At 38.9% G+C, this 25736-nt stretch overlaps 1 long non-coding RNA gene across 1 annotated transcript; it reads right to left on the minus strand.

Moving 5' to 3' along the window:
* Positions 1-20474: 20474 nt before the first annotated feature.
* LOC137188728 (uncharacterized) lies at positions 20475-25387 on the minus strand. Its single transcript, XR_010929494.1, has 3 exons — positions 25127-25387; positions 22419-22556; positions 20475-21007 (listed from the first exon to the last, which is right to left on the minus strand). It is a non-coding gene; the product is annotated as an uncharacterized lncRNA (long non-coding RNA).
* Positions 25388-25736: the final 349 nt, after the last annotated feature.

Below are 25736 nucleotides of genomic sequence, written 5' to 3' on the forward strand. Positions count from 1 at the left end.
TGTGGGTGAGTTTCATTCACAAAAATGACTGAAAGAAGAATTTCACACTGCAAACACACACATTTATCATATGTCAGTTGTTGTATTATAGGATCCAACACAATTAGAAAATAATAATACAGCTGCCAATAAAATGTCATCACAGCAGAACTGTGCTGTGACAGAGTTAGAGGAAATGGTTTAACATGAAGCTAGATGCTGAAAAATGTCTTTTTAAAGCAAAATGGTCCTAGGGATGTGACAGTCACAGAGATACTAGAGGACAGAACAGAACACTGTTGAGAGCACCTTTCGACCCCCCATCCTCATTAGTGGCCTTCCTGACTCAGCTCTGCAGAAAGTTTTATAAGAAACGTCTAATATAGGATTTGTGATGTCTTCTCACTGCTGTCTGACATATTCAAACACTCTTTGTCCCGTCCTCTTCCTCAGCTCAACAAAGAGGTCTTGGATGAGGTTTACTTTGTACAGTGGCCCCCTGTCAGCAGCAACATGCCCGCAAATACTTCTCACTGGGAGACGGTGTTTACCCCCGAACCTGGAGAGATGCAGTCACCTCTGCACTGAAGGTTCTCCCATGATTCATCAATTAGAGGCCCCAGCCACAAGCTCATTAAACATACAGCATTCAGTTTTTACTTTTAAGTAAAGCAACAAGCCCCATCTCTGGCCCCATTTATATTTAGAGAGTTGTCCCACAGAACCGCAGACCATATCTGCATATGCCAGAAACTTGATCTTGGGAGATAGTACTCTGTCTGGAGTCTGGGGAGAGTTCTTCGATCTCTGTCAGAGGACTCACAATAATGAGGCAACATTGTCATCATAGAATTTATGATCACTGGATATTCCAGTTTTGGAAGTAACAGTTTGTGTCCCTGTAAATATTGCTTTTCTTAACTTTTGTTTTGTTCCAGTTGGGTGAAAAAATACAGTTTTGACTGACTGTGAGGGATGCACATGCTCTTTCTACAAAAATGGAGGTCCTTGCAACCTTACTGCAACAGGGAAAATACAGTATAGCTTTGTAACCAACCCAGTATAGAAATAATGCTTATATACTACTAAGTGGTTGGAGTGGATGGTGGACATGTATAGCGCAGGACTTAAACACCAGTGACCAACATTTGCAACCTACATGTGGTTAGGTCACTTGGCAGATTGTAGTTTCAGTTAAATGTTGATAAACTAAACACATCCTGTCTCCTGCCTTAAGTCACTGTTGACTTTTTCAACATTCAGCCAAGACTGCATCTCTCTCTAACCTTAAGCGAGTGCCTTAACAAAAGTTGCTACAAGCAGATATTGTATGAAAATAATGAAATATACTGTATCATTGACCTATGTCAGTAGTTCAATGATATAATTGAAATATGTCAGTAAACATTTTACTTTGCACTTGGCTTAGCTTCGCGAATGAAGATTAGGGGGGATGTTGATCACGCTTGGTGCAGGCTTGCTTGTGGTTGACTAAGCCCATCTGAGATAGGTATGGCCTCCCGCAGTGACTACAGTTGAATGTCAGGCCTGTAAGAAGTGCTGATGGGTCTTGGTTGCTGTTCTTTCTCTTTTGCCCTATGGCTTGCTTCAAAACTGGTAGAGCTTAGGAGGGTTTTCTGACATCTTTCAGCCCAATCTGCTATGAGTGTTTACAAGTAGCAGTGATCCATGTTGCAAATGGTGAGGGACCTTTTGAGTGTATCTTTATCGCGTTAGTGTGGAGCCCCTCTGTCATGGAAGCCACTGGATGAGGCAGTGATTACTCATCCCAGAGATGTGGCCTGCCCAGTGCAGCTGTATCTTGAGGAGTGTGGCCTCAATGCTAGTGAGCCCTGCTGTTTTTAGCACATCTATGTTGGTGACACAATCACTCCAGTGGATGCTGAGGATGGAGCGGAGGCAGCACTGGTTCAAAAGCTCAAGGAGGTGGTACAGGATCCATGTCTCAGCGCCATACAGAAGAGTGGTCAGCACAAGAGAGTGGTAGACGTTGACTTTTGTTTACTTTTTTAGGTGGCTATTGGCCTAGACATGTTTGCAAAGCCTGCCAAATATACTGTTTGCCTTGGCTAGTCTGCTCACAATCACTTTGTCGATCTTGGCATCAGAGGAGATGACACTGCCCAGATAGGTAAATGGGTGGACTACTTTCAGCTGGATCTGGGCAATGCGGATGGTGGGTGGGTGATACTCTGCATGTGGGGAAGGTTGATATAGAACTTCAGTCTTGTCCAGGCTGACAACCAGACTGAAGAGCTTGGCAACCTCTGCAAAGCACGTTGTTATATGTTGCAAATCTGCCTTACGTAGGTGATGAGGGCGTCGGTGAACAGGAGCTCCCTGATCAGTTGCTCTGTGGTCTTTTTGTAGGCCTGTAGGCGTCGCAGGTTAAGCTGCCATCAGTCCAAAAGCGGATTTATATGCCATCGTCATCATTGAGGTCTTCTGTGACCTGCCTGGTCAATAGTATCAACATTTTGCATCTTGCCAGATGCGTTAATTAACGTTTCCTCATTATATTCATTTTCAGGGCAGAATTACTTTTCTGTCTAAACATATTTGCTGCCGCAAATTAGTTGTACATAAATGTAATTTTAGGTGACTGGATTGTTTGTAACAGTGATGATTTGGGTCTGTCAGAATCGACCATTTCAGCAGCAATAAATCAAACTATGATCACTCTTATAGCTCCTGAGCTAATAGGCAGATTCATTCATCTCCCCACCTTCACTTCAGTGTGAAGTTATGCCAAAACAAAATGCAGCATTCAAGCATCTTTGGTTTATTCATTTATTCATCATTGCATTTATTTATTTAAAATTACCAATAAAGGAGCTGCATTTACAGTGTGAGGTATGTTCATATTATCATGCTGTATTTCCCATCACTGACATTACACAAATTAAAAATTGTTTCCACCGAGGACACATAATTGAACAAGAGGTGTACTTGATAGGGAAATTAGACATGACAGCTCATAGTGCGTTTGCAATATTGCACAATAGTTTCACCTATTATAGTCATAAAATGTAAGAATGTGACTGAACAGGGCTGACTGTGATATGCCTCACAACTCAAATTATTTTACATTGCATATACATTACATTTATTGTTTAAGCCATGTGAGTTGCTTGCACATAAGAAATATAGCAATTTTCTGCATTATGAATTTTACCAGTGTCAAAAGACCTACAGTATACAATCATACTCTCTCAAAGGACTAACCCTATTCCTAGCTAAGAGTCAATGTAGAAAGCTTCAGCATGTTTTTGGTCCTACATTGACTTTCAGTGCAATTACCTGAAGAGATTCTGAGATCCTTGATAAACATGGGCCCAGGAATGTTTCTCTTTGTAATCTCCTTCATTCATCTACTGTGCCCATAAACCATTACTTAGGCCATGGTGGCCCTTAGTTAAACCTCACTAGCACTGGCTATATGAACATAAAATAATGACAAAATGTATGTGAAAAAGAGAGCATTTCTATGTAAGTTCAATGCATCCTTGCTTGTTCAAGTATTCTCTGTGTGAGCAATTTACTGCTCCCAAATGGACAAAAAGCATCCTTGTGTGCACAAGTATTCCAAGACAGGCTGCAGCAAACAGTCTGGTACACTCTGAGAGGCTGTATAATCACCTCTCAACTCAGTTCAAAAGTTTCATTTTGTTTTTACATTCAGAGTGCTTGTAAAGTCAGGACAAAAGTCGGGTCAGAACTCTCTTGTGGCCAGCTGTTTATCTGTGCATCACTGTCACTGCAGATTTAAAGTCAAAAAGTTTTGAGTCAGATTTCCTGAAACTCAACACAATTTTCTTTGATGATGGTTTGGTTTGAGAGGACATATTTAGGGAGGTGATATCTTTTCTGTTTTGTATGTTTTCTGCAGGAACAATGGAAAAGAAGGTTTCCATGACATTGTTGGCTACAAAACAAAAAATGTCTCGCACATCATAAACCAAGAAGCTTTCACTTCTTTCCAAGATTAGAATAGTGTCCGGTAAAGATTTCTGCAGATTTTTCTTTTCACTCTTTAAACTGCCTTCCATAACAGTTTTTGTATAACATTTGTCATACCCAGTGGTCTTGGGTATGAAAAAAGTACAATTTACAAATGTACATGAAGAAATTGATCTCAAAGATCTAAAAATCCCAAAACAATATAAAGTAAGGGTTTTGCTGAGTTCATTTTCTGTCATTTACCCCGTTGCTTGTTATGACTGTATTTAAAGTTACAAAACTAACAAAGTTTGGACTCCGAGACAAAACACTCAGAAACCTTAAGTTCTTGCTGTTAATATTTTAAGTCTTTGTGATCAATAGTAAATGCAGAACAACAATCTGCACAACAAAATCAAAAGAAACATTTGCATCAGTGATACCATATGAGCTCAACACAAGAAAAGAGAAAAGGATGAAACAGGAGCTATCAAACGTAATGGAATGATCAACCTCAGTATTGAAAGACAAAAGGAAAGTACAGCATTGCTTGTGCTTGCCTCAGAAATTAGCACTCACCGACCTGGAGTTCACTAACTTCAGTGTGTCACTATGCACTATACATAGTATGTTTGTCACATACAGGATGTTGGACCTTGCCCATGGTTATATTTGACCACATTTTATTAGATTAAAGGGGCCATATTATACATGATTCCAGGTCTATATTTATATTTTGGGGCTCTACTGGAATATCCTCTGATATATCCTCTGAATATCTGCATGATTTACGGTTAAAATAACTCCTTATATAACTCTTACTGGCCCTTTATGCAGCCCCTCAGTTCAGCCTCTGTCTGAAACAGGCTGTTTTAGCTCCTGTCTCTTTAAGGCCCCCTCCAGCTGAGCCCACTCTGTTCTGATTGGTTTACTTCCGGAAGCTGCATCACAGTTGACTTCTGCCCACTCAAGAGGCAACGTCAACAAACTATGAAACAGGATTTCAGTACTTGTTCTTTACCTAAAATGTCAACTTCTCAAATCCATTTGTACATGTTTGAGTCGCTACCTGCTCTGAAATATGAGAGTGGATAACACAAACAACACATGGAACAACTTTAGCAACCAAGGCTACAGAATGGACGGCTGTTTGTGAGCCATTGCAAATGAAGCATTCAGAGCTTGAAGCCCTGGCTTTTTGATCTACAATGAGCATTTCTACAGATGTTAACCATAAGTTTTGGAACTTTGACCATGTTTAGCATAGATATTTGACATCATAACAGTTTATACATAACAGAAAATCACATTGACCCCTTTAAATACCTACAGTAGGCACATTCCAAGCACACACGTTTAGAAAAAAGTTTATACCTATTGCATACATTTGTGGGAATGGGTGTGTATCTTCTTTCATCTGCACATCTAAAAGCAGTTGGTAACATTTGTCTCAAGAGGAAGCAGCTCTGTGCAAGTCAGCAAGATAGCTCTATGTAAATACTCTGGGTTATATTTTTGTCTCAAGTACCCCCAGCAGAGGTCATGTTCTGCAGAAGTCACACACTTCAGGGTGCAATAAAAGCTGAGACCAATTTTGGTCAAATTCTTTATTGCTCTCCCGTTGCTTGGAGGACACTGCAAAAATACAGCTGCTCTGCTTTCCATTCACTATACTTGTCTGACCCTCTACTTTGCTGGATCAGTCTCCCTCTCTCTGCCTTAATTTGTTTTGTGAAAAGGACTGAGGTCACCCTCAAGTCATACCACCATGGAACTATACAACTTACAGAAATCAAAGATGAAAAGGGACACAAATGCAATTTTAAAGTCAAAAATAAATCCTTTGCTTAAAATTGGTGTATAATTTTGTACAAATTTGTACTTTATTCACAAGCTGGTGCATATATTGTGCATATTTTTGCAATTGCAAATATGTTATACTGCTATACTGTTATCAAGTATTCATAAACTGTTTATGCACTAATCTCAAGAAATAGTCCAACATACAACATATAACCTCCTGTATAAACCCACAACTTGTCATTTTTACTCTGTAATATTTTTACAGTAACGCCATGTCTACACAGAAAGTGTTGCAGACGCATTTTTCAGTCGTCATTTCACTCGCGTCTGACAGAACAATACATCTCTATGTTAATCAATACAGCTGTCTACATGACCCAAAGCATATTTTTAGGCTTCAAGTCTATTTTCCTCCGTTTTACACGCATAACTACAGTCATTGTGTATTCGGCTCTGAGTGCTTCCAAAACGCCAGGTGACCTACACTCAACACTGTACTTGAACACCTCCAGTGTAGACACACAGACAGAGCACTTGCTGCTGCTGCTGCTCTGCTAAACACTGCTCGACAGCGGCAAGGAAATACTCCCCTTTAACAGGAAGAAACCTTGAGCAGAACCGGGCTCTAAATGGGCGGCCATCTGCCCTGACTGGTTGGGTTGAGAGAGAAAAAAAGAGGGAGGGGCACAGCAACAACAATAATAACAATAACAACAATAATAATAATAGGAATATGACTAATAATAATAGCGGTAGCAATGGGCAGAAATGACTAAGGTCTTGATCAGAACCGAGTGCTTTTTGCAGGTTGCAAAACACGAGGCGCACCAGACTGCCTTTTTTGTTGAAGCTTACATTTTAAAAAAAAGAACAGCTTGCAGAGCAGGTTATATGTTCAGTCCTTTGTTTGTTTGTTAGCTAGCGGGATAGCTCAGAAACTACTTAACTAGTTAAGTGACTTGAGGCCATATGGCCATTTATAGCCTTTATATTTACACCCAACAGGTACAGAAGCAATAGTGTTTGCTTGCATTCCTTATAAGATGAACCTTTTGAGTATATCCTTCAATAATATCTGCCATTTTTCACTGATTTTAATTTTTGTAACTCTTATTCACCACTCCATATATGCATTTCATCTAATCTTCAACAAATTTGTTACATAAAATATTTCGATGACCCCCAAAATGTATTTATCAGTCATCAATTCATTTGCTACTATATATAAACTGCTGTAACTCTTATACACATTGTGCAATTGCAATCATAATAATTGGTAACCATCTCAACAGTAATCAACAGCTAAGATCCTGCTAAATTTTAATCTACATCACCATGTCCATCACCATGTTATCATGTTTGATATAGATCTAGATGGACATTAAGGCCTGGCCACATCAGCATTTACAATGCAATATTTTGTACTGAGTTCAATTTTAGTCAACTTTTACACACACATTCGTGACCAATAGCAAATTGTCTCAATGGACAGTTCAAAACAGAGGGTACTGTTTATCCTATTAGCTGTGTTGCAACATCCACTTTTATTTAACCCTCCTCTGCTGGAGTAAAAACTGCTCCATTTACATTTTTCTTATTGTCAGGGAACCACTGGTCACAGCAACTGCAGTTTTTAAGGGCTGTTCCAGAGACCTGCAAATGTTATTGCAGACTTCTGATGGTTGCCAGCAGACATCTTAGGTTAGGGTTAGGGTCTCTTCAATAAAGGCCAAAATGCCCAAAATTAATCAAAAAATATAGAAATACAGAATATTAAAAAAAAACATAGCCCACAGCTACACATTTGGTGTTAGTGTTTGTGTTTTTAAGCTTATAAAACTGGCTGTCTCTTTCTTGCTGGAATGCACCTTGGGAGTCATAGTTAACTTCTGCCCCAAAAAGAACCAGATATTTTCTAATGCAGTTGTTCATTTTTGGACTGATGATTTAACCAGGAGAGTTCTATATCGATCCAAGCCATAGAAGAGCTCAAACTGTGAGTCATGTAACATTGTCTCTAGGAAAAATGAATGGGATTTTTACTTTTACTTCTTTTTTTTCATCATTGTATTGCTACTTTTACTTAAGTAAAATATTTCTGCACTTTTTCACCACTGTTCATTAGTTTTGCAGGTATTTGGTCATAAACCAAAATATTAAAAAAACTAAAGTTTGACCTGATAATGGTAGTAGGTGAAAAGTCAGGGGATCACCAAACTCATTAGCATTTCTCCAATGGAGCCCATGAATGTTTGTACAAAATTTCATGGTAATCCAGACAATAGTTGAGATATTTCAGTCTGGACCCACAGACTCCACACCGCTAACATGGCTGGATGTATTTTACTTCACAAGAATAATTCCTTGTAAGCATGGACAGTTTTGCTATTAAGGGCTAAGAGTCTGCTGATTTTTATTTTAACCAAATGCTGCTGCAGGTGGTTTTAATGATTGCTTTCTCCTTTCTGGGTGAAGTAGGGTAACAACAAGCTGGCATGTAAGTGATCTAAAATAAACACAAACTTACCTTTTCTGCTAAAAGGCACATTTTAATGGGCTGCAGAAGAAGTGGAACCCTGTTTCTTCTCTTTCTTCAGAGCAGAGATAAGTTGGGGATGACTCACTTTCCGTTAGTCTCGTACTCATAAACAATTTGTTTATACAAGCACTGACTGCGTTCTCAATAGCAACTGTCATCTGCCTGCTGGATTTCAAAAAAAGTAATTTCCTGCCTTTTATTACAGGGAACAGAGACTAAAGACTCTAAGATAGGCCAGCAAGACAAGTAGCGAGTCACAAACAAGGGCCATGAATTAATGACAGAAAAATGGAAGTTCCATTACTGTGGGCTACTTGATGTACCATGTTTCCTCCTTGTTTCTCTCCGGGGGGAGACAGAACAAGAGCTATTTACCATTTCTTTCTCTTGTTCAGTGTGTGTCTCAATCACTTGCTCAATCCCTCTGTGTCTCCATATTCCTATCTCTGTCTCTCACCATGCCCAGAGCAAAAGCTATTAACCATTTATCTATTTTTCTGTCTTGATTGCCTTGTACTGCCCCCTCCATCTCTCTCTGTCTTTCTCCCTAGAGTGCCATGGTGCCAGAGGATGGAGACAACAAACACACACCCACACACAGGCCAGCTCTAAGTACAATCACCATTGCCATTCACCTGATTTGTTTTTCGTCCATGTAACTTAGCAAACACTCTTTGAGTGCTGTGGCGGATCTAAAATGCTTTTAATGTCGTGCTAAGTTGTCATGATTGCCGCATGTTCCTTTCACCCTGTATCTGGGGATGGGTTTTTTGACCACACAGTGCAGATAAGCATTGTGTGATCAACTGTCCAGTGTTGTCTGTGACTATGTGACACAGCATTGATTCCTATAGGACATTCTCATTCTTCTCACCCACATTGTACATTGGAGGATGGAGACATCAGTACCTCTAGAGCCTCAGAATACAGCAACATGGGTTCAAAACCCAGAATGATGGCACTCACCCAAACCAGTCCAGTCCCCCAAGCCCTCCCAATCACCAGGGTCCAGTTCAAGATGACTATGATTACACAGTGCCGATGGGGTATAGTCTGATAATATTTAGGCCTTTTAGCTGAGGAAAAACACAACATTTGCATTCATGTTTAACGGAGAAATTGAATTCATCAGAACTAAACATACAACTCTATAAATTTACAACTTAATGTACAGTGCATCGATTAATGACGTGACAAAGATTTCCACAGCAATGATATATGCAGGATATTTCTATCGTTTTAGGCAGTCCAGACTTGATTCATGAAAGAGAGGAAGCTTCTTGCCAAGAGGCTTCTTCCCCAACTCTTAAAAATGAAATGACACATTCTGCCATCTTCATTTATAATTGTCATCTGATAAAACGCTAGGGTGAGTTCTTACACTCAAATGAGCTTTGTGCCATTACACTGTTGCTGTGTCTACATCAGAAGATGTCCATGCAATAGCTGGACTGCTAAATCAGCTGGGCAGATATATCAGCTGATATTAGCTTATTGGGCATATGTCGGTATTGGTATACATGTGGAACAACAAATTGTAGTACATGCCATATTGACCCGAATATAAGACAATAGCTTATTCTGGAAATTACATTTGAAAAATTGTGGGTTGATGACTAGAGAAATAGGTGTTAACAAGATCAGAAATTCTTTTTGAATGGAGACAGTGCTGGTGTAACACCAATTCCTATAGGGAGTGTTGCATTATGAATTGTTGGTAGCCTTAATGTTGCTAGGATAGCGAGTGTATTGAAGTCTGTTTATAGTGAGTGTTAGAGTCAGTCAGCCTAAAAAGTGTTTCATTAGATCAGAGAAAAATGAATTTATGACTAGTAAGAATGAGTCCAAAACGTCTTTCGACATCTTTATTGCAAAAACACCAAGGACTTAATCATCTATCAAACTGATGAGACTTACTGCTTTCACATATGATGAGGAACTCAAAAAACCAAAAGGAAAATAATTTCAGCTGCTCCCAAGAGGCTGACAGGAGAGTGAGTAAGTGACTGATATACAAGCTACAGAAATGTGTAATTTACATTCTGCTTTAATAGTGTTATTTTATTTTTATGAGACAAAAGGCTTCAAGGTTGAACACTCTCTTCTCCTTGGATTAATAGATTCTCAGGGAAACTTTCTCAACAGTCTTTTTCCAGAATAGGTGTTGGAAAGGGGTCTAGGGAGTTGGGGGTGGGGTTCCCTTATATTTGGGCCAATACGGTAAATGCTAAAAATATGTGCTATCAGCGTCAAGTATTGGTCAGGCAATAATATGCAGTGTGCTTCTCAGTGTCTATGCTCGGTAACATTTTGTACCTTCTCTCCTGCTAGTCGGTACACTGTGTAAAAGGGGGAGTATAAACAAATCTCTTCTTGCAGTTGTGCAAATGCTGAATACACAAATCATCTTATAAATGGAATTTAGGGATCTACTGGAAGAATTTTGAACATAGTAAACCACCTAACCCCTATCATAATATGACTGTTTTCAGCTGTGGTATCTTTTAGCTTTGGGCGCTTTCATTGCTTACACAGTGTGTAAATGACTCACAGCTTACTGAGATGAAGAATGCTGTTTATTTAATTTATCACCATTTCTCACAAGCCTATCGCTTCTTGGTAAAAAGAAGAGATTCAGTATGAGCCAACAAATGTTCAAAATATTGCAATAAGGCTTTCAAGAAATAAATTTTATTTTGTGTTGCATACAGTCCAAAAGCTTTCCTGCCAAACAGATATAAACTTTGTAGTTGGTCTGATTATGTTAATAACTCTAATGCCTAAAAATGAATGTAGTAGTGATTTAATATCTTGTATTTTGTGGAACATTTTAACTGCTTCTATTTCTTCTGAAATATTAAGTCTGTGCTTTCTTTTCTCCACAAGGAATAATTCACTATGTAATGTAGTAATGTTCATGCATATTTTCTCCTTTCTCTAGGGGGCATTGGCATACCTTACAAAATCTCAAAAAAGCTTTGTCTGCCCACCTGTATTCACCATCTCTCTCTACCCCTCTCTCTCTCCCTCTCTGAGAAGACGTATGGTGACAGAGTGTAATGGAGAAAAGCTCTGCCGTGTCTCCTTGTTGTTACTGGCTGCACTCGCATCACTGCCCAACAGGTAGGGGTTACACACACACACACACACACGCACACACACACACACACACACACACACACACACACACACACACACACACACACACACACACACAACTGTGCAACTCACTGCTGTAGAGATCAGAGAGGATCCAGCTGGTGTTAGTAGATGGGACTGGTCAGAGGTTAATGGATAGAAAGCAGAGGAGAGGAGGACGAAAGGGATTGGGTGAGTGGCAGAGAGAGGGGGTAAAAAGGAGCAGTTGAGAGAGGAGGGGAGTTAAACAGAAGGATGAAAGGGAGAAAGATGCAGGGCAAACAGCAGAAAAGAAAAATACAATTTAAACAGATGAGAGGGGAGACAGATGAAGGAGAGGAGATTAAAAAATGAATGGGGGTATCTGAAAGCAAAGGGGGTCAAAGGAAGAGAAAAAGGAGAGTTGAGTCGGGGATTGAGTATAAAGGTACATTTAGATCCAAGCAAATTTTCATTGTGGGTTATTGGAACTAATTTGACTACTTGAGTATTTCTGTAGGTCTGTAGTTTATGTTTATGTGCTCCAAACAGCTGTACATTAGCTATGGTCCCCTTCAAATTCAGTCTAAACACAACACACACCACAACTCTAACAACTCTGAACATACCACAATCTCTCCTAATGAAAAATGAAGATAAGTCTACTCGTTAACTGGAAAGTTGTAAAATGCTGAATCTCCTTATATTAGCAGCAATCAAACATAGTATCATGTTGGTGAAGAAGTGTGGTACTGAAAGAATTTAAAGATGCTGAATGTGTCCCCATTTCTCATAGACTTGTTGTTTCGGACTCATGGTATACATGGAGACCAACAAAGCATTTGAAACTATATAAGCAGTTAGATAGTAGAGCTGCAGTAATGATTTGTAATAATTAAGAAAACCACATATTTTGTGCTGCATTTGGGGTTATAAAAACACTGCACATTTCTTCTACAAAGCACCTTCAGAAAGAATCAGTAGCTTTTAGCAATAGCGTTCCACTTGCTGAAAGCACCGTTTTCCGCTCAGTTGTGATACACAGTATGTTGCTTTCTGGTTAAAAGCTCATTAAAAAACCGCGAAAGCCGCAGAATCAATCACAATGTGATGATTCTGTCACAAATAGTTGGCCACTAAGGTATGAACCCTTTCAACAGTGCTCACATAACAGTTTGATTTGAATCCATAAAAATGATTCATAATGTCCATCTCTATTTTTTTTTTAAATTCATTTTTAGTTTATAACATACAATTATTGTTGCAATAGCTTGATATAGAACTGTAGACCACAGAAAAGAAGCTGTACCCTGGCAAATAATTCAGCTTGCATTCCACACCGTTATCAGCTTTCTGCAGTAATGTAGCATCATGGTCATAAGTACAACAGAACACACCTGACCACATATAGCTGTGATCATGGAGGCAGAGATCAACAGACTTACACTTTTCAGTGCAGCAGTCTTCCTTTCAAGATCTAGTGTGGAATTACTCTTTAAGATTCAACCTAAATGCAATGATTTATTTTCCTTTACCATGTTGTACTATAGGTATAGTGCACCTTATTGTTTCATGCCTTCACAGAAAATAATACAATTTGGTTGTTTTGCATTGAAGTGGCATCCAACCTTAGAAGCCCATATGTTCCCTTCATGCTCTCACATATACTTCACATTACTGCCTTTAATTTCCTTTTTCATTTGCAAAATCCTTGGCAAGAAGACAAGTTATGTTCTGTGTGTGTGTGTGTGTGTGTGTCTCTGTGTGATTACATTTACTCTAATGGTGTGTAGCCAGGTGTCACTTTGCACTGAGCACAGGGAATGCATCCCATCTTTGATGTGTTGTGTTGTTGTCCAGGGTGGTTATAGTGTGACAGTGCAGTGTCATTGTGTATGTATTTTTCCAGTGTGGTTTATGATCTGTTACCCACATGTCACATGGTCATGTATTTGATTACATGGACCGAACATACCACACATCTAAAGTTGTGGAGACTTTAAAATATGAGAAACTGAAAACAGTCATGTGAGTGTAATAGGATACAGAGTATGAAAGGAGTGGTGGCCATTGAGTTCTGGGTCATTAGCCCATTTCTTTCTCTAGTTTTGTGTGCATGTCTTTCCTCTATTCCTCCTTTATGAATGTATCCCTTTTATCCTAAATCTAACTTCAGGACTACATCTCTAGCTGTATTTCAGGGGCTGGATTATCCAAAGGACATGAACCATGACAGAAAATCCTTTGTAGGACCCGAAGGCCAAGCTTAAACTGAACCTCCTCAACAAATGAGACAGTATAACCTCACAAAGTCCAAAAGTAATGGTGCATTCAGGCCTCACTTGTCAACTCGTGAAGGAAAAAAAAAACACATTTCAGTGGCTTTTTCATTGATTGGGTTTATGTGAGATGTTAACTAGTGATTGATGACCACCTGAAGACAAATACATAGTAAATTCAAAAGGGTCATATGATATCTCTTGACTGTAAGGGTTGCAGATGGCTGCTATTCTCTGTTGCATTTGGAGGAGGCTTGGTAATTGGACAGGCCCTGTAAAGATGTATTCTCTCTAGAAATGCTGACTTTGGAGGATCCATCCTCTGACAAGGGACACAGCTGCTTAAAAATCAGTTTATATTCCACAAGCTTGTGCTTGAATCATCCAACCCTTTGTTCCTCAGTACAATTATGTAAAACCAGATCTATAGTACAATATATAAAACTGTTGAAAGCTTTCTGGTTTTAGTTTCTCTTACAATAGGGAATTTGCTGTCATGTTTTATATCACCGTAATTTACATAAGCCAAAATCTAATCAAAACTGAAGTTTAGTTGTGGACATTATGTGAAATTTAATCTGCCTAAAAAGAAAAGATCTCTGTGTACCCAACTGAGATGGACATTTTGTTGGTATTGAAGAAAAGGATCTGCTCTGTCAGTAAAATGAGTTAAATGAAGTAGAAAATGAGATGCATTTTGTTTTGTATTGTATTATAATTATGGGAAGATATTATTCGGTAAAACTGAAATCAGTTACTTTCTGGAAGATGTTGAAATTATGAAAACACTTTGTGAAACAGACATTTTACTCTGTGTGAATTGCACAGTGTCTGGTCATTAAGAAAAATGTTTTGTATTGGTACCTTTTTATATTGTTTTTTCTTTTGTGTAAAACATGTTTTTCCCTGATTTTACCTACCTCTGTTTAACCTCTTTCTGCAGTGCCCTCTGGTGTGGGGACGCTGGCATCTACAATTCTTGGCATTCTATAATTATTAGCAACTTATAAGCTACAAATACGTATGTAAGGGCTATTTGACCAAGAAGAGGAATGATGGACTGCTGCATCAAATGACCTGGCCTCCACAATCTCCCGACCTAAACCTTACGGAGATGGTTTGGGATGAGTTGGACCACGGAGTGAAGGAAAAGCAGCCAACAAGTGCTCAGCAGGTGTGGGAACTCCTCCAGGACTTCTGGAAAAAGATTCCAGGTGACTGCCTCATGGAGCCGGTTAAGAGAATGCCAAAACCTTATAAGTTACTAATAATTTTGAGACCCGCATTCATATGATACAGTCTGTACTTTTGGTTAATGAGCAACTTGTTACATGTGTAAACAGATTTTAGATGCCAGCATCCCCACACCAGGGGGCACTGCAGAAAGGGGTTAATTAGTATTGTAAGGCACGTTAGTAGCAGCATTAATCTGTATATACAATATGTATTTTTTCCACAGCTATGCAGATGACATTCTTGTTTATATAGCATCTTGACTTATTTGAAAATTGCAGTTCCAAAGTTAATGTTTGAATAACTCAAGGCTTCCTCAATCAACCAGGATAAAATAGTGGCTCTATCTATTGGTCCAAGAACAAAGAGAAAAAATAAGTAATTATTTACTGGAAAACTTGAGCCCATCACACCAAAGGCAAGATATATGTTATCATTGACTCTGTTAAATTTTTCCAACTAAATATTGACTGCTAAATGCCAAAGAATCTGTCAAACAATAAGAAACTGTCATTACCAGAGTTGTAACAATAGCAAATAAAAGAGGTTACACCACTCCTGCTCTTAAGTCCATGCTTTAGCCCCCAGTTAGTGTTGAATATCATGCATAGATATCAAGATTTTTCAGCTCTATAAAGCTCTTCATTGACGTGTCCCTTACTATAATTCATTGGTATGCTGCCAAAAGAAGTTGCTGCTGGAGCTCACAAATCAAAGGACTCTATTTATCAGTGTACTAAAATCTACACAAATACCTCCAATAGAGCTGAACTCTGAAACAGTCTCCCTCTGGAACTGAAGTCAGCTTTAAAAGTGACACAGTGGTTCCTTGATGGATTATCAAGCCCCTGGACATATTATAAGAGCAAGTGACAGCTCGTTGTAATGGCTGAACAATACACTGCAGGACAGGTTTTAAAGTAAGTTGCGACAGATGTATTATTAAAAGTATGAATGAATGTTTTTGCTATCGTAGATGACTGATGCGACTATAGAGGGTTAGGACACATAAAAATCCTCTGCTTGGAATAATAAATTGTGTCTGATGTGGTTTTTCCACATTTTTTTTTCTTAAAATAACACCTCTTCCTCCCCCCTCACTGAAAAATTCAGAATCTGTGAATATGCAAATATTGTTGTGTTGTTGTGCACTGGACACAACAGGTTTCCAGTTCACACTTGTAAGTTACATACCGGACCGGGATTGGCTCCAAACCTTGTGATGTCACAAATCATGCTTGCAGGTGCACACCTTAAACTCAGATTTAAAGTGAGCACAGAGAAACTTTCCCCCTTCATCAGATGAATGTGTAAATGAACTCTGCACATACATCATTCTACACAGTGCAGAAGGTCAAACATTCACCTGAAGGAACAAGAACAAAAACACATTTTTGAATGGAGGGGAACTTTAAAGTTGTATTTATTTGGTTAGTTTTTTTTTAATCGTGTTGCCTGGTTTTTATTGGTTCTGAATGTATGCATACATACAGAACCAAGTATTTAATCCCTCTTGCACAGCCATATTTAGCACCTGAATGAGCATTTCAGTTGGGATTTACAAATCTTCTCTTAAGTTTTGTGAGTGGTGGTGAGTGGCGTAATACTTCACCTGAGTACAAGAAACATGTCAAATAAATCCTAATCTGTCCAATTCATTCCCTTTTTAAAATATTTTAGTCTTGGTTGATTTGGCTTTTTACCCATTCCGTTCAAAATAACATGAGTATGGACCATTGTCAGCAGAAAATATGTCATAAATGCAACAGAAAAGAAACAACTCGTGCATCTGCAGTTGAACAAATTTTAGACTGAGGGTATTCATTGTTTGACTTGATAGTACTGAAGGCAAGATCAAACATTGTCTTCTGCTCTACCTAACAGCAGGTTTCATCACAAGAAATGTGCTTGTGTCTTTCCAAATCACACCCAGTAGTGCATGCATTTTTCTCTATGAATATACTGTGTGTTGCAATCTGAATCCCACATGGGAAAATCCCATTTTGACAGTAACAATTAAAACTACTATACAGAGAGGTAATAATAGCGAAAATGGCTACAGCTGAAAATATGAGTATCAAAAATAGAGTGTGATATAATGTCAGTCTTAAAGATTATTAATTGAAGGGACCAGTCACACAAACATTGATAGCAGTGAAACTTGGTCAGAAATTAATTCATTTCAATTACCATGGTCAGTGGATTTGCTAGAGGCGAATAAATTTACACAGTTCTCTTCTCCTCAACCATGGTGAACCTTAAAGGATCATTCCGGTTTATTTCAACCTGGCATATTTCCTAAAATGTGACGCTATGGGTCATGCTTGTGGACAAGCTGTTAGTCATTTTGCGTCTCTATATGGGAGCTGGTGAGCACAAAGTTAGTATGACCCATAGGACCTGAATGACCACATTTATGGGAAATAAACTGGAATTATCCCTTAACACATGAATTTGTGACGTTGACCAACTGCAAAGTGTCTTTACAGTGTTGACCTCTGAGGTACTGGAAAGAGCAAGAGTCCAATGTGAAGGAACCTTTCATGTTAGCTGTGTTGCACAACCCAATTGTATGTAGACATGTTCTGTCAGAGTATGAACTGCTCCACAAAAGAGATGCCAGCATGGTTTACAATCATGAGGGTGTAGATGTTATGTATAATGTTCCTTGATGTATAATGTCCTCTTTGATTGATTGTGCTCACTAATAGTACAGTTAGAGACCAATAGCACAAATAGTCATTGTGTCACAAAACTTCCAGTACCACTTATTGCAAAAAATGAATTTCATTGTGCCACCTTGTGGTGGGACTGTACGTTATGAGGGAAGCCTTTTTTCTGCATTCATATATAAATTTCAGCTGCATGAATTCTCGACAGGAGAAACAACTCCAATGGTTAGTTGATATCCATCATATGAATATTTCTCCATGCTAATTGGGGTACATCCAAATAATGCACACTATTATTTACCAATGAGATAACGTTCAGCATTTATGTGTTTGTTAAGCCTTTTAGTTTGGACATTGGCTACATTTTCAACAGTAATTTTCAAAGGAAAAGCATGAAATAATGAGCTGCGAAGCAAAATGAAACTGTTACATTGAGCTACAGACGTAGATGAATCCAACACATCGCTTAATAACTAAGGGTTTGAATGCAGCATTTACGCAGGAGAGCTCAGCAGGTTCAGCTGCAGGGTACCGACTCCATTATAGTGATGTATCTCAAAGAATCTTTCTTGCTGACAGGGGTCCATCTAATTACCCAGTGCTGTTACTCTTTCAGAAGTGAAAGGGTCAAATTTTCCCATGGTCATTCCATTCATCAAAGCTTTTATATGGAATGTCTGAAATGTGGCTGAATGTACAGCTATGTGACTTTGGAACCCGTATAAGTACAGCATTTAATGAGTTGAGGAATTTTGCTGAATATTTACAAGTACAATACAGGTATAGCAATATGTTTCCAATAGAAGATACTCGCCTCTCTTCATGCCTAAATCAATAGCATTGAAATTTATATCTGGACAGTGCTGTTGGTATGCAGTAATAAACCTGGGTAGAGCACTCAGATTCCTACCAGAAGCCATAAATTTTAATCAAGTTTATTATATTCCAAAGACATTGTGGCTCATAAAGTTAGAGGTAAAACCTGTGTTCATTTTTAACCAATTTCATGTTAATCAAAGATAAAGGGACAGGTCATTGTCAGAGGGTGGGTGGGGTTTGTGGGACTATAAACGATTTAGCATTTCCACTTTTTAAAAATGGATTCCTGGCAAGGGCAGAGTGGCCATCGGGAGTACCGTGATGTTTCCTGGTGTGTCTCAAGTCCCTCCTCCAGCCAACCAATCTCTGTTTGACTGGGTCCTGCAGTATCTTTAACATCATTTAAACACTGTCCCAGCAAGCAGTGAACTGTTGCTGACTCACTTTAAATGAATAACTAGGGTAAATGTAAAGGTGGGAAAAGCTCAGATGAAATAATAATAATAATAATAATAATAAACATTTATTAAATATAAATGAATTATGTTTAGTGCTGTATTTGTTCCTGTACTATTTAGTTTGAATCCTAATCTTACACTTTCCTTGTTCTTAGTATAGAGTGAGAGAAACTGGAAGTGAAACTAAAAACAAATACCTGTACAGTGAAATACAATGAAATTGGAATTGCAATTAATACCAATTACTGTACTTTATAAATGTTATTTTTTTGTTGGTACTACATTAGTTTCAGTTATTTAGTAATTCTTGAGAATTTACTTATTTGTGGTACTGTGGTAGTGTTTTAGTAGAGTGCATTATATGAAAAAGTATTTCATCCACCTCACAAATTCATTCACATTCATGCACAAACTACATTTTAAAATCAGTGTGTCTGATTTGACCCAGTGTAAATGACAGTTGTAACATTACACATTTATATAAATGTATTATTATCATTATTTAACACTGCACATGGGTTTCTGTTTCATGATTTGTTCTACAAATTTCACAGTTAATTTAAGAAATCAAATATCTGTGTGACATAGTCTTTATGGGTGGTGCTGTGTCTCCAGGTGGGTTTTTGGTGGACTGGTCTAAGCCAAATGTTCTGGGCCAATTTTTATTCTCACTCCACCCCTGGTTCCTGCTACACTTAAAGAATTTGAATGTAATACACACAGCTTGTCATACATTAATGACTCATGGAGACAAATAATTTTGTTCATGCTGCATGGACAAGTCCTCTGTTTTATGTTATTAATACATCCATCCCTAGTGATCCCCAGTCCCAATGCAATATCATCAAAACATAATAATTAATGAGCACTTCTAAATTATGGGCATACTAAACAGGCTGAGAAAGCATTCAGATGGCTCCTGGACAGTGTTCTCTTTACCTGCAGACCAGCCGGTCAGTGCCCTCTCCATTCACCAGGCACTGTGAAGCATTTTACAGACTTATTAGCCCTGTGTGAGTGTGAGAGCCCTGTATGTCTCATTCACTGTGTGGGAGACAGTCAGCTTTGCTTATTATTGCAAAGTTTATGGAAATGGTTTTGCACACCTCTCTATGGAAGGTAGAAAAGTTACCTGTGATATGAATACATAGCGTGTAAGTTAAGTACTGGACTATGTGGAAAAGTCAACTTCTCCGCATAGTCCAGTACTTAACTTGAAATATGTAGGCAAAAAAGCCAAAAAAGCACTTCACCCAAAACCAAGTGGGAGCAAAATGAACCCTTGTGACTAATAGTCTGGTTTCCATTGCCTCTTACAATTGTGGTCCATTGCTCTAGTAATTGCTTAAGGCTCTGTTGCATTTCGGTGTGCCTGTAAGCCTTGTCAATGTGCCAGCATGCAAAATAACAACATTCTGCCACTCCTAAATAGAATACAACAATTATTAATGTTATTAGCCACACCTGTGTTTGACAAGTCAAAATATCTACTGTGAGAAAAATCTGTAAGAGGAAGAAGACACTTGACAAGCAACCCAAAGAAAAACAATGTTTCACTTTTACAAGAGAAAAAGGCTTTATTTAGAAATAATCCATAAATTTGGTAGTAGCATCTCAGATTAACTTCCGATAAAGAGCAGTAGCAAAGCCAGATCTGTAAACTTTGCGATAGGAAGTAGCACTGTGTCTTACAGAATAAGGTAGAACCAAAATGTTGCAAATCTCATATATCTGCGCCAGTCAAATTAACTTAAGTTAAAGAAACTTACCTATCTAAGTCAACACACTCATCGTTTACAATTGTACTCTAGTAGTACAAAGAAGTTTTACTCCACCAGCCTCTATCCCCAACAAGTTAACATTTGGTGCAAGAAAACTTACTATAGTAAAACATTATGACATGCAGCTTTCAAACACTGGTGCTTGTTTATTTAATACCCATAAAGTGTACAAAACCTAAGACAAGGTCACCTTACAGGGACGACGCTGCCCACATCACAGATTTTTTTTCATAAATTCAAATATTACTGGGGTTGTGCACATAGATGCTTGTTGTTTTCCTCCAGTTGGAAAAACAACAGAACCAATCAGAGCTCTGTAGGTGGAATCAGCAATGGGAATGTCATCTGCCTGCACCAGAATCAGAATCTATTCCAAACAAAAATGGCAACACGTTTAGATGAGATCAACTCAGTGAAACACATTACATGAAATGTCAACTCAATTGTCACAATTCTTAGATGGACGTGAGAAACTGAATCATACTTGAAATGGGTTCACAAGCTAATTTAATGCAGCTGCTTCAGAAATCTTTTATGATTTTGTGCAATTTTGTGTGCAACACATAGTAATAGAAATATTTTCTCACATTAAATAACAATAGAAAAAAAGTTAAATCAGAGTGGGTGTACAACATTTGAAGTGGGTGTCACATAGGTTAAGGCCATAGGTTTATTTTTCAACTATTATAGCATCATTCCTATTGGTAACTGAGAAAATTCAAGCGTATCTTTTTTAACTTAAGACTGCAGATGCCAACAGTAATGACTCCCAACTGACACTCACTTTTTGCTTTTTTATCTATTTTCACTGCTAATGTGAGAGTAAATTAGGATCTAGTAGCACTACAGGGTGTGTGTGTGGTCGAGGACTGCTGTGGTTAACACTTAAGTGATTCTGACGGGTGCTCCTGCATGCATGCATGCTGAGCAAATATGTCTACATTCAACTAGCGGTAGGTACAGTATGAAATGTTTGCAGGCTGCAAAGGGTATTGATTCCCACCAAAGCTAATACATTTCTGAGAGGATTGCGCCAGCACTGCAAGCTGAGGTACATCCAATTAAGCATAAATTGGTTCAATGTTCATCTCTGCCTCTCAAGACCACCGCAGACATGCATGCATGCACACACATACACAACCGACTTGCTCTCAAACTAAGAACTGATGTTATTCCACCACCATCTGTGTCCAGTCAATGTTGATTTGATTTGTGAATTCATTACAGGTGAGTCTCCGATAGCTTTTCTGAGGCTTTCAGTGTGTATGTATGTTTTTCAAGTTTTAGTACATATGCGCACATGTGGGCACAGTGTCGTTTCTCTAAGTATTTCATATTTCATACAAATCCAATTCAGGTCACATCTTATATTCTGTATAGGATATATTAATCATGTTTTGCCTTTCGATGTTTAATTTTAGTCATACACTGATCAGGATTCAATCTTGCTAGACTGTTAATTTTCATTTCTGATTCCTTATCCTGCTTTAATGTCAAAAAAATTAGATACAGTATCATAGTTGACCAGCCTTCTGCTTTCTACCTTTTTATGTTATTTTCAAAAAGGACATATAAGGTTATCAGCAAAACCATTAAACTAAGTTATGAAAATAATGTACACTGCACAGAAAATGATTATCTCCTCCACACTATATATAATATAATATAATATAATATCTAATTCAACTTCCTACTACTTGTTTGGACTGTGACTGCCTGCTGACAGTAGTCAATTCCACGTAATAAGATAGACAAGTAATGAAAAGTTTTATAGCTACCATCATGAGTGATGGTACATCCCAAGTCCCTTAATTGCATCCTTGTTTCCATCACTTGCATCTTTGCCTGGTGTCTTAATCCCGCCCACGTTAGACACAAGGGGAGATGCAAGGAAAACAACTGCGGAGTCCATTTACCTAAAGATAAATGAACAAAATTAATTAACATCAAACACAATTCTCCAGTATATTTCACGAGTTCAGAGAAAGTTTGGTAATGGCATACACTGTCACTCTAATGACAGCTGCTACAGTATACCAGCTGAAATGTTTCAGCTCATTAGGCCAATCCAGAATGCCAGGTCACAACCTATGCAAGTGTCAGTAACTAAAATGTACCACACCACACTGTCAAGCGCGCTTACGACATGGTAGCAAGAAGAGAAACAGCAGCATTATGTCTAATCATCACACATGTAAAGAAACAAATAAAATGACAAACATACAGTATTACAAAAATACAGCAAATAAACGATGTGGGTTGTAAATAAAATAAAATAAATAAAAGATGTAGGTTCACTAAGTCAGAAATCATGGCCAAACATATAGCTACAGCACATGCACAGGCCAAGACACAAAGTTAGGTGGAATACCACCCAGGAAGATAAACGAAAGCGATAATATGCACACACGTTGTTGATCAGCCTCAGAATATGTCATCTGCGTCTCCCACATTTTATAGTTCAACTAACTCAGGATATTACTGAATCCCTGAAAAAAAGGTGTGGGAAATAAACATACAATTTCTTTTATTTTGAGGATTGACAGTGCACTAATATATGCACAGCTATATGTTAATGTGCCAGTCATTGTGGTGTATTTTCAACCACAGATGGCCAACTACAGGCTGAAACGGGTTTCCATGGGGGCTTTAATGAGGCTTCTGCCATGCCATCAAAATACAATCAAGGCTGATAACATCAGGTGCATATATTGACTGCCATGTGTTGTCCCTCTTGGCCTTTCATGTTCCCAAGACTACCATCTGCGGGCTGGTGCACACCGGTGTAGAGAAAATTGCAGCCCCTTGCCAACAGATTATCAGATTGCCTACTGCGGTCTGAAGCACTGGACGAAGTTGGCCATGCATTTGCACAGCTGGCAAATGCTTGGCCAACAAGGCATTGGAGATCCCTATTCTCCAAGTCTGTGGAGATCCACATACCTTTGTCCCCCTCAGTCATCACTACCTGTGCAGTGCTCCACAACATCTGGCTCACAGCGGGAGACTTCCTCAAGCCCGTCAATGGTGTCTGTGACATTGTAATGAGTGACTATAACCATGCCAAAGATCACTAATCTGAGTTTGAAGTTTATGAAAAAAAAGTTATGCATGAAGCTTGATTTTTTTGCTGCAGCTCATTTTAACTTTGTTAACATGCAGATCACAGCCACATAAGGGATATCACCATTTCCTTGGCAGGGTCCTACTTTGTGGGATAAACTAATACAAAATAAGGACTTAATGAACACAAGGTATTATAAACATGCTCACTAAACCTGCCCTAGATTGCATGTCTTCTTCATTGCCTTCATAGAATTCCTGACAATTTTAACACTGTTTATAATGTAACTTACATATGCCTGAAAAATCATAACTTAATCCACAGTGATAGAAAAATTTAGATGCCGTAAATGTTTATAGTCTTTGTAGTTACATTATTAACAAGTACAAGTGATCAAACAAACTCAGGACTTGCAAAGTATCTCTTCAAAAAGATCCAGAAACTGCTCATTCTCTTTCTCAGCCTCCTTTAAAAAAAAACTCATTTGCGCTCACGTGGAGGTGTGCCAACTTTTGGGGGTTGAGGGACAGGCAGAGGTGGATGGCTTATCATCCCCCTGTGTGATGGAGCTGCTGCTGACTGTTAAGCACCCTCCTTCTCCTCCTCACGCACTGGCTACAAGCAGCTGCCCCAGCTCTGGGAGGAGATAAGCCACTACCATGAGAGGCCACGTCAGCCAAAGGCTCATGGTCTTACCCAACACATGAGTCCATCAAGACTGAGGCTCAAAAGATTAGGGTTACGGTTACGCCTCATGAATTGGGGTAAACTGTGGCCAAGTGGTTGCTGTGGCCTCTCCTCTGTCTGTTCCTGTCCCTGTTGGAGAATTTTTGAGCTAAATGGTTCTCAGTGAGTAGTTGGTCCACTGAACAGGCTAGACTGTGGTGCACTGTGTAAAATGACAAAAGACACAAATACATTTAATGGAACTGCTGTGAGCACAAATCTCACAATACACAATCTCAACTTGTATTTTCACTTCAGGTTGTGTCACTTTTTAGACACTTGATTTGATTTCTGTAAGGCCTGTTAGCCTTATAACTTGTAAGTACAAAACATATCAATTTACCACATCCAACTGCCCTGAAATAATCCCAAGCATAAGCTATTTATTTTCAACATTCACAAGTGTAAGGATACCTCTTGTTATCCCTGTAAAGTGGGAATGTGCAAGGCTGGCCAGCCTGTGGTCACTGTTCATTTTCTGTCTGTCTCAGAACACGCTGTCTGGCTGCCTGGATGGGAACAGTGCTTTGGAGAGACTGGGGAGCATCACCCCACCTGCGGTTCCTAGTTCTTTTGGGTCTTCTCTCTCTCCCTCTTTCCCTGTGATTCTGCCACGGTGTGCACATAGGTACGCTGAGGAAGAGAGAGAGATACCCAAGCTGTCCATGACCCAAATTGCCCACAAGTGGTCCTTACCTGAACCACAGGCAGGGCTAAAAGTTGTTCCCTGTTGTTTCCCTCAGGAGCTCTCATACCGCTGGCGCCTGTTCCTCCTGTTGCATGCTCTCTCCTCTACCCTCCTCTGTACTCCCTGCTTTCTACTCTTTCGTGTTTCCCTCCAGCCGTTTATCTTTCCGTTCCCCAGACGTCTGAATCCTCCTCGCAGCCACACCATTGGTCCACCAAGCTACACATTGTCTCAGGATTGGCTAAAAACAAAAGGGTAGGGGCACAATAGGGTACAGGTTATTAGTGGGAATGCAGTCACATGTTCAGTGGGAGGAAGTCAAACATGCAAGTAAATTACAAACTAAAAGCATGCAATAAAACTGATCACAGCAAACAAAGCAATTTAAAACACAATATATAAAACCATGCAATGTAAAAATAGTTAATAATAGAAAAAATGCAAATGTAAGAGCACAAATAAAACCAATACTTTTTCTGTGTGACAGAAAGATGTGGTCATTTTCTGACCTGTGCTTTATGAGACTGAGGGTTTCTTCATCATTCCCTGTAAAATTAGACATTCAGTATTTCAGACCTACCAGGAGGGCGACCTTCAATGTAAAGCCCCAAAACACAT

This window comes from Thunnus thynnus, chromosome 9, assembly GCF_963924715.1.
Source record: "Thunnus thynnus chromosome 9, fThuThy2.1, whole genome shotgun sequence".
Lineage (NCBI taxonomy): Eukaryota > Metazoa > Chordata > Actinopteri > Scombriformes > Scombridae > Thunnus > Thunnus thynnus.